Genomic DNA, 11,182 nt, shown 5'->3' with positions numbered 1-11,182 from the left:
AAGTCATTTGAACTACAAGGTCAGTCGTTTAAGCTCACAAGTTTCTCCTTGGAAACCCTATGCAGGGTAGCTATGGGTCAGAACCAACTCGACGGCACTTAACAATAACACTAGGTTTCCAAGGAGCAGCTAACATAGTGATGCAGTATCTTATAGCCACCCAATCAATGTTCAAGCTCACAGAAAGGAATGACTTAAACTATTTACATTTTGGTTTCTCATTTGAATGCCTAGATAGATGAGAAAAAACAACAGTTTAGTGCTATGACTCATCATATGTAGCTTTACTCCCCAAACTCAACTTAATGCTGATGTCGCATAATCTCTATATTTCCTCAAACATTTGTCTAGAGACTAAAAGATGCCGTACATAATGGAGTTTTTCTATAGCAAATTTCCAGTGGCACAGAGATCAAGGACCAGAAAGATACCTTCCTTCTCAGTGAATGTTAATCTCAGAAGGAATATTGCAGACCACATGGAACTTCTACCTCTGTCCCCAAACTTCAATATATAAGTTCCCTGTAAGTTAGACACAATACCAAAGGAAATAGTAATTCTATTGCCATCCATCAACTCCAACTCATGGAGTTGAATTGCTGTATAGCAGTTTCTTGGCTGTAATCTTGTGGAACTGTATGATAAGCACTGGACAGCTAACTGCAAAATTGATGGTTCAAACATACCAGCAACTACTCTGAAAACTTATAGAGATGGGATATGAGTAAGAATCAATTCAGTGTACTTAATAACAACAATAACAGTCTTAACATAGCATGTTTCTAGGCCTTACCTTACATGACACCATGGTGTGAGTTTGAATCTCCATACCTTAGTATAGCAGTTGAGCAAAAGCCATTTGCCTCACAATAATAAGTAAAATTATAAAAATAAATAAATAAATGAAATTATCTTATTTGCATATGTGAGGTTGTGAATGAGAGTTACATCCAATGGGAATGAATAAATAGACTGTAGATGAAAAAATAGATTGAAATATAGACAACTAGAGATGAAGAAGTATAAGCTGAAGGCATTGGCAAAACAATAAGACTCCAGGAATTGACAGAATATAAACTGAAAATTTTCAGCAAACTGTTGCAACCCTGGAGGTGCTCACTCATCTATGCCAAGAAATTTAGAATATAGTTACATGGCCAACGTATTAGAAAAGATTTGTGCAGATTCCAAAGAAAGGTAACTCAATGGAAAATGGAAATCATCTAACAATGTCATTAATATCACATACAAATAAAATTTTGCTGAAGATAATTCAAAAACTAATTCATTCATAGGGAACTGCCAGAAATTCAAGCTGGATACAGAAGAGGATGTGGAACTAGGAAAATCATTGCTGACATCAGATGGATCTTGGCTAAACGCAGAGAATACTAGGAAGATGTTTACTTGTGCCTCATTGATTATACAAAGATTTTTGACTGTGTGGATCATGACAAACTACGGATAACATTGGAAAGAATGGACAATCCAGAACACTTAATTGTGAACGCGAGACTCTATACATAGAGCAAGAGGCAGTCATTAGAACAGAATAAGAGATACTGAATGATAAGAAATTAAGAAAGGTTTGTTCCAGGGTTGAATCATTTCAGTATAAGTACTCAATCTGTATGTTGAACAAATAAGCCGAGAAACTGGATTATATGAAGAAGAATGTGGCATTAGGTTTGCAGGAAGACTCATTAACAACCTAAAATTTGAAAATGATACAAATTGTTTGCTGAAACTAAGAGGACTTAAAATACTTACTGATGAAGATCAAGTAGTACATTTACATTACATCTCAGCGTAAAGAAAACAAAAATCCTCACAACTGGGCTAATAAATAACAGTATAATAAGTGGAGGAAAGATTGAAGTTGTCAAAGATTTCACATTACTTGTATTCACAATCAACATTCATGGAAGCAGCTGTCAAAGGATGTATGTTGTTGTTGAGGTTAAGTGCTGTAGAGTTGGTAGCAACTCATAGCGAACCCATATCATATCTCCAAGGAGCAGCTAGTATGTTTGAACTGCAGGACCTGTGGTACAAAGTCCAGTGCTGATATTACAGGGTCACATCAGGAGCCCACCAGGGTGTATAGCATTAGGCAAATCAGTTGCAAAAGTGCTAAAGAACAAAGATATGCATTTGAGGACCCAAGCCATGGTGTTTTCAATAGCCTCATAAGCATATGGAAGTTGGACAATGAATAAAAAGACTGGAGAAGAATCTGTGTATTAGAATTATGGTATTGGAAAAGAATATCAATAATATCACGGACTGCCAGAAGAACAAGCAATCTGTCTTGGAACAAGTGCAGCCAGAATTGTCCTTAGAATTGAGGATGGTAAGGCTTTTTCTTCCATGCTTAGAACCAGTCCCTGCAGAAGGATATCATAATTGGTAAAGTGAAGAGTTCATGAAAAAGATGAAGACCCCCACTGAGATGACTTGATATGATGGCAGAAACAATGAGCTCAAAATAAATGATTTTTAGGATGGTACAGAACCAGACAATGCTTTCTTCTGTTCTATATGTTAGAATCAACTTGATGGCACCTAACACCAACAAATATCTCTGTCGTCGCATAGGCTAAGGGTAGTGCAAGTGGTTATAGCACCTAACTATTAAACAAAACGCTTGTAGTTTTAATCTATGCAGAGTTACATCAGAAGAAATTCATTGCAACCTATCCCAAAATGTCACAGCCCTTGAAAATCCTACATTGACACACATGGGGGTCTTCATAAGTCAAATTTAAGAGCAACTAGATTTTGTTTGTTTTTTAATTACTGTCTTTTTGATAGATTTCCTCCCTGCTTGCCTTCACATTTAAGAATTTAAAATAATATAAACAGTTGCTTTGAAATATTTCAATCACCTGAAGTATCATAGGAATTTTGCTAAATCTGCATGGCTTCTAAAATTGATATCATTACTTGAATTATTTACATTCCAGTAGAGAATACATCATCTTTTGTTACAATCTTGAAACTTAACCCTAAGAGCTTCTATAGAAGCTTTCTAGATTAAAGACTCCTTGAAGGTTAAAATTGTGTCTTTATTTTTTACATTCAACAAAACCCCACAATGTTCTAGATATTGTACTAAGTTGAATTAAATATAGTAGCTGCCAGTTGAGAGAAACTACATAGCAAGATATGAAGTAGATGTTAAAAGAGTGTAGGCCTTATTGACTGCTGTTATGATTACATTGATGTATTGCATATGTTAGTGCTTTACTATCAATATTTTTCAGTCATTTCTAGTTTTTTGGTGATTGTGGGATTGGGTGTAAAACACTGAAAGAAAATAAACTTTAATTTGAATTAACAGCTGTTGGCTACACATGTAATTAATGGGAAAGATTGTTTACTGGTATTTATGTTAGAACTAATCCCATCACTGGCAAAAGAAATGGTAGTAATGAAACTTTGCATTTTCAAATAGCTAGATTTGCCTGCCATAAATTTATGACCATAGTAGATTCATTTAATTTTTTTACAATACACATTTAAGTCACACCTTATATAGAGCAACGAGTGCTATTTTTATTTGATAATTGTTTCCTGAATATAATTACAGGATAAATAAAATCCATAGTATATACTCTGACTTACTATTGGAAATCTGTATGTTTTAAAATTAATATTTAATATATGTTTTCCTATGCTTTTGGGATACTTAAATAACATAACAGGTACCACAAATTACTATAAATAAATTCATGGATAATTATTTTGTCATACTTTGCAGAAATTTGAAATCTTCATAATTAACCAAAGTGTAGGGACTCAGTTTTAGACTGAACTTTTGCTCAAGCATTCAATTCTCAAGTGTGATTAAGAATCTGAATTTTATATTTGAGAACTTGGCTTCAATTTATAGAGGCCGTGCTGCTAAAATAATCTGGATTCTAAGCACGCCATACAAATATTTTTGGAAAGGATATTACTATAAAACAATAAGATTTTTCTAGTAACATCACCCTAATATATCATCCTTCAGTTTTTGTATCCTAAGGCATCTTTTGTGATGGATCTATCTAGCTTCCAACTGGGTATTCTCTACCTCAAAATATTGTAGGGAATTGTATCACATTTGTCATGTATTATATCTAGGTCTAAGTTATAGATTTAAAATGTCTAAGAAGTATGAGTACTATAAACGGTTACTGTTATTTCTTCTTTGTGTGTGTGTATTCAGGTAATGGTTCACTGAAGTTTTAAAGTTGTTTCTCTCTCCTGTCCCCACAAATGCTACAGAATAACCAATGGAGGGAAAATACATCCATTCTGATTTTTCTTAGCTGAATTCTCTGGTTGGTTGGTTTTGCTGTTGCTATTAGGTGCCGTAGAGTTAGCAATGATATCTCTCATTCCATGTCTTCATCAGAATCTGACTCGAACCTCTGGAAGTTCCCTGTCAGTTGCAACCGTTCTTGAGTTGTCTTTGTCTTTGGCAAAAATTTTACTTGCATGTGATATTACTGATAATGGCTGATAATTTTCATGTTCCATTTGGTCACCTCTCTTTGGAATGGGCAGAAATACAGATCTCGTCCAATCATTCGACTGGATATCTGTCTTCCAAATTTCTTGGTGTAGATGGGTGCCTCCAGTGCTGCATCACTGTGTTGTAAGACTTCAATTTGTATTCCATCATTCCCAGTGCCTTGTTCTTTGCCAATACTTTTAGTGCATCTTGGAATTCTTCCTTCAGTACCACTGGCTCTTTATCACCTACTGCCTCTTGAAATAGTTGAACATAGACCGTTAATTTTGGTAGAGTGACTTTGTATTCTTTCCATCTTCTCTTGGTGTTTTCTGTCTTATTCAATGCCTTGCCCATTGTCATTGCTGTTAAGTGCCATCGAGTAAATTCTGACTCATAGCGACCCTGTATAGGGTTTCCAAGGAGCAACTGGTAAGGTTGAACCACAGACCTTGCAGTTCAAACAACTTTGTAGTCTGATGCATTAGCCCACAGTGCCGCATCAGGACTCCACCTTGCCCATAGAATCCTTCAATATCGTAAGTTGAGGCTTGAATTTTTTTCTTTGATTCTTTCAAGTCTAGAAATGCTGAGCATGTTTTTCCCTTTTGGTTTTCTAACTATAGGTATTTGAACATTTTTCATTATAATATTTAATTGTGTCTTCTTGAGCTGTCCTTCGAAATTTTCTGTTCAGCTATTTTATCCCTTCATTTGGCCTGCCTGCTTTAACATCTCTATGATAGACAGCAAGTTTCAGAGTCTCTTCTGACATCCATTTTGGTCTGTTCCCTCTTTCTTGTCTCCTTAATGACTTTTGCTTTCTTCCTGTATAATGTTCTTGATATGAGCCATGGTATCTTTGATCTTTAATGTCTAATTCATCAAGTCTGGTTTTGAGATTATCTCTAAATTTAGGTGGGATATGCTCAAGATCATACTTTGATTTTCATGGACTTCTTGTAATTTTCTTTAGCTTAAGCCATATAAACCATTGAGTATTTGCCACAGTTTCCTCCTAGTGTTTTGGCTGATGATATGGAGCTTTTCCACTGTGCCTTTCTACAGATATAGTCAATCAGATTTCTGTGTAATTCAATTAGTGAGGTCTATGGAGTCCTGGTGTGGTGCTGTGGGTTAATGTGCCAGACTACAAAGCTGTTTGAACTGCAAAGTCAGCAGTTCAAGTTCACCAGCTGCTCCTCGGAAACCCTATACAGGGTCGCTATGGGTCGGAACTGACTCAATGGCACTTCACAGCAACCGCAATGTCCATAGGGCAAAGTCTTTTATATTGTTTGAAAGGTATTTGCAATGAAGAAATCATTGGTTTTGTACAATTACATCATGTGACTTCCTGCATCATTTCCATCACCAAGGCAATGTTTTTCAACTACTATCCTTTCTCTTTGTTAACCAACCTTTGTATTCCAACTGCCAGTAATTATCAATACAGCTTGAGTGTCTGTTTGATCAATTTTACAGTGAAGAGTCAGATTGTTGTTGTTGTCAAGTGTCATTAAGTTGGTTCCAATCCATAGTGAACCTGTATAGGGTGTCCAAGGAGCAGCTGGTGAGCTTGAACTGCCAATCTTACAGTTCAAACTGGCATTGCAATCCAGCACATTAACTCACAGTACCACATCAGGACTCCAAAGGAGCAGGTATAATTCCTTAATTTCATTATATGTACTGGTAAATACCCACCACTCGTCTGTCAGTTTATCTTATTCTGGTGGCTTTTGTGTTGCTGTTATTCTGGAAGCTTTTCCACAGATATTTTAAATGCCAGTAGGGTCACCCACGAAGGACAGGTTTCAGATAAGCTTCAAGATAAAGACACACTAGGAAGAGGGAGAGATGGACTACTTCGGAATGTTTAGTCACTGAGAACCTTATGAATAACAGTTGAACATTTTCAGTACCATACTGGAAGAAATTAGGAGGTATAGGAGCTGAACAGAAAATTTCCAAGGTCAGCTTGAGAAGAAATAGGCAAATGTTATAATGAAACGTGCAAATACCTGGAGTTAGAAACCAAAAGGGAAGAACATGCTCATCATATCTCAAGCATAGGGAACTGAAGAAAAAATTCAAACCTCAACATACCATATTGAAAGATTCTATGGGCTAATTGTTGAACGATGCAAAAAGCATCAAAAGAAGATGGAAGTCATACACAGAATCATTGTACCAAAAGGAAATGGTTGATGTTCAACCATTTCAAGAGCCAATGATCCTGAAGGAAGAAGTTCAAGGTGCATTGAAGGCATCGACTAAGAACAAGGCACTGGGAATTGATGGAATACATATTTCTGTCTTCAACAAACTGATGTGGCACTAAAGGAACTCACTCATCTATGCCAAGAAATTTGGAGGACACCTACTGGGCCAACTGACTGGAAGAGATACATTATTTGTGCCAATTCCCAAGAGAAGTGACTCAGTGGAATGTGGAAATCATCAGACAGTATCATTGATATCCCATGAGAGTAAAGTTTTACTGAGGTAATCCCAAAATGGCTGCAGCCATACTCTGACAGAGAACTTCCAAAGGCTCAAGCTGTATTCAGAATAGGACAAAGAAGGAGGGATATCATTGCTGATGTCAGATGGATCTTGGGTGAAAGCAGAGAATACCATAAAGATGCTTACCTGGGCTTTATTGAGTACTCAAAGGCTTTTGATTGTGTGGATCATGACAAGTTTTGGACAACATTGCAGAGTATGAGTATTCTGGAACACTTAATTATGCTCATGAGGAATCTGTACATAGACTATGAGTTAGTTGTTCAAATAGAATGAGGGAACACCAAATTGTTTAAAATTAGGAAAGATGTGCACCAGGGTTGTTTCTTTCACCATAATTATTCAATCTGTATGCTAAACAAATAATTCAAGAAGCTGTATTATATGAAGAAAAACATGATATTAGAGGAAGACTCACTGACAACCTGTGATATGCAGATGATACAATCTTCCTTGTTGAAAACAAAGAGGACTTAAAATACTTACTGATGAAGATCAAAGACCATAGTCTTCATTATTGGTTGCATCTCAATGTACAGAAAACAGAAACCCTCACTACTGGACCAATAAACAGCATCTATATAAATGGAGAAAAGATTGTAGTTGTCAAAGACTTCATTTTGCTCAGATCAGCCATCAACACTCATGGAAGCCAAGAAATTAAATGGTGTATTGCATTAGGCAAATGAGTGACACAGACCTCTTTAAAGTGTTGAAGAGCAAAGATATCAATTTGAGGATGAAGGTGCGTCTGACCCAAGCCATGGTAGTTTCAATAACCTCATATGCATATGAAAGTTGAGCATGTGAGTGAGGAAGAGTGACATTTGAGTTACGGTGACAGGGGAGAATATTAAAAGTTCTGTGGATTGAGAGATCAAGAATTCAACACCACCCTCATATCTTCCTTTAGATAATTGATGCTGCCAATAAATACTACAAGGCATATTAGTGGAAGTGACATGACAAATGTAGGTGCAGAAAGCATATATTAAGTTCAATTTCAGACAAATTTCAATTAAAAGATGTGCAAGAAAATCAAGATACATAGAAGTGTTCTGGGGCATAGAAGCTAAGAAGTTAACTTGAAACTGAGAAAAGGAGAAAAACAGAGAACACTTCAAGTAAAAAAACACTGTTAGAAATTTTGGAAATTTATTCCTTCAAAAAATGTTTTATATCCTTAATTATATAAGTAAATATAAAAATCATTTATTTAAATACTTGGCCTTAATATTCATGTCTACCACTCTTCTGTCAGTTTGACATACTGTGGTGGCTTGTGTGTTGCTGTGATGCTGGAAGCTATGCCACCTTAATTTTGAATGCAGGCAGGGTCACCTGTGGTGGACAGGTTTCAGCTGAGCTTCCAGACTAAGACAGACTAGGAAAAGGAGAGGTGGACTACCTTCAAATATTTAACCACCAAAAAATTTATGACTAGAAGTTGAAAATTGTCAGATAGCACCAGAATATTAAATATTTAAACATTAAAAATACTACCAGATATATAGCTGAAAGAGAAGTCCCTCAGGTTGGAAGACACACAAAATAATCTCATGTGCATATGAAAGTTGGACAATGAATAAGGAAGACTGTAGAAGAATTGATGCATTTGGGTTATGGTGTTAGAGGAGAATATTAAAAGTATCATGAACTGGCAGAAAAACAAACAAATCTGTGTTGGAGGAAGCACATCTAGAATGCTCCTTAGAAGCTAGTATGCCTCATACTTTGGACATAATATCAGGATGGACCAGTCACTTGATAATGACATCATGCTTGTGAAGTGAATGCTAAACAAAAAGAGGAAGACCCCTAATAAGATGGTTTGGCATACTGGCAGCAGCAATGGGCTCAAGTTAGCAATGATTATGAGGTTGGTGGAGAAGGTGGTTATGAGTCAGTGTCAACAAAACAGCACCTAACATTAAAAACAACAATCTATGCTATTAAGTCACTATAAAATATATATATATACATGTTTACATACATACCTTTACATATATACTACCACTCATCTGTTAGTTTGTCATACTGTGCTGTTTTGATTCTGGAAGCTATGCTACTGGTCAACCCTAGTAGACAGGTTTCAAATGAGCTTTCAGATAAAGACAGACTAGGAATGAGAGAGAAATTATTTCCGAATAGTCAGTCACTGAAAACCTTATGAATAGCAGTGGAACACCAGGTTACATAACTTTTTTCATATCGATATTTACAAATACACACATATACTATCATCTATTAATCTATTTACTTAAATAGATGACAGTCTATATGTGTATATGTAATATAGGTTTATATTGCTCTTGAATCAAATTCAAGTCAGTTTCTTCCTTTCCAGTTTCATTGTCTCTGCTACTGTTTGCATTCAGGTCCTCATTTTTCAGTTTGACTTACTGAATCTGCCTCCTGTGTTACATCCTTCAATTTATTTCACCATCACATAGTGCGTTTTCTAAAATTCTGTCTCCTCTGCATAAGTCCTCTCTGACTCAACCAAATGCTTTCAAAAAAAGCTAACATATAAGAATGATGTACACAATTCTTTATGATATTGCCCTTGTTATTTTAAGTGTTATCTCTTCCTTCTCCCCAACTGGCATTTTAGATATAACAGTGTAAGACTGGTTGTAATCATGTGACTATGCTTTTCTCTTCTCTGTTTTTTGGATGTTGCACATTCATTGGTTCCTGTTTTAGGTATTTACTTATCACAATTAACTGTCTCCAATTCAATATTTATCTGTTGTTAAGTGCCATCAAATTGATTCCAACCCATAATGAACCTGTATAGGGTTTCCGAGGAGCAACTGGTGGGTTTGAACTGCCGACCTTTGAGGTTTAAAGCAACCTTACAGTCAAGTGGTTATTCTATGGCACCGCACCATTCAAAACGAATGCTCAAACTTTTCATTTCAGATAGCTACTTTCTGCTTCCACAGATCTGTGAACAATACTTCTGTAACTATTATTGGATTATTTGCTCAGCATACTGGTTGAATAAGCATGGTGAATGAACACAGCTCTGTTGCACACCTTTCCTAATTTTAAACTATTCAGTGTTTCCATGTTCTGTTAAAATAACTGCCCCTTGATCTATGTACAGGTTCTCCATGAGCACAATTAAGTGTTCTGGAATACTCATATTTTTCAATGTTGTCTATAGCTTGTCATGATCCACACAATCGAAGACCTTTGCATAGTCAATAAAGCACAGGTAAATATCTTTCTGGTATTTTCTGTTTTCAGCCAAGATCCACCTGATGTCAGCAATGATATCCCTTATTCCACGTCCTGACGACTGCAATGACATCTCTCATTCCTCGTCCTCTTCTGAATCCAGCTTGAATCTCTGGAAGTTCTCTGTCAATGTATGATTGTAGCTGTTTCTGTAGTACCTTTAGGAAAATTTTACTCACATGATATATGAAAGCTATTGTCCAATGATTTCTGCATTCTGTTGAATCACCTCTCTTTGGAATGGGTACAAATACAGATCTCTTCCAATCAGTTGGCTAGATAGTTGTCTTCCAAATTTCTTAGCATAGATAAGTGAGTGCCTCTAGTGCCACCTCACTTTGTTAAAATATTTCCATTTGTATTCCATCAATTCCCGTTGCTTGTTATTTGCCAATTCCTTCAATGCACCTTGTATTTCTTCCTTCTGTATCATTGGCTCTTGATCACATGCTACCTGTTGAAATGGTTGAACATTGATCATGTCCTTTTGGTATGCTAAGCAAATAATCAAAGAAGCTGGATTATATGAAGAAAAATGTGGTATCAGAATTGGAGGAAGACTTATTAACAACCTGCATATACAGATGATACAACTTTGCTTGCTGAAAGTGAAGATGACTTAAAATACTTATTGATTAAGATCTAAGACCATAGCCTTCAGTATGAATAGCATCTCAATGTAAAAACAAAGCAAAACAAAAATCCTCACCACTGGACCAATAAAAAACATTCTTATCAAAGGAGAAATGATTGAAATTGGCAAAAACTTCATTTTTTCTTGGATCAACCATGAACACTCATGGAAGTAGCAGCCAACAAATCAAATGACATATTGCATTAGGCAAATCTGCTGCACAAGACCTTTTTAAAGTGTTGAAGAGCAAAGATGTCAGCTTGAGGACTAAG

This window comes from Chrysochloris asiatica, unplaced genomic scaffold (genome assembly GCF_000296735.1).
Source record: "Chrysochloris asiatica unplaced genomic scaffold, ChrAsi1.0 scaffold00091, whole genome shotgun sequence".
NCBI classification, from domain to species: domain Eukaryota; kingdom Metazoa; phylum Chordata; class Mammalia; order Afrosoricida; family Chrysochloridae; genus Chrysochloris; species Chrysochloris asiatica.
Note: the sequence above shows the minus strand (reverse complement) of the source record.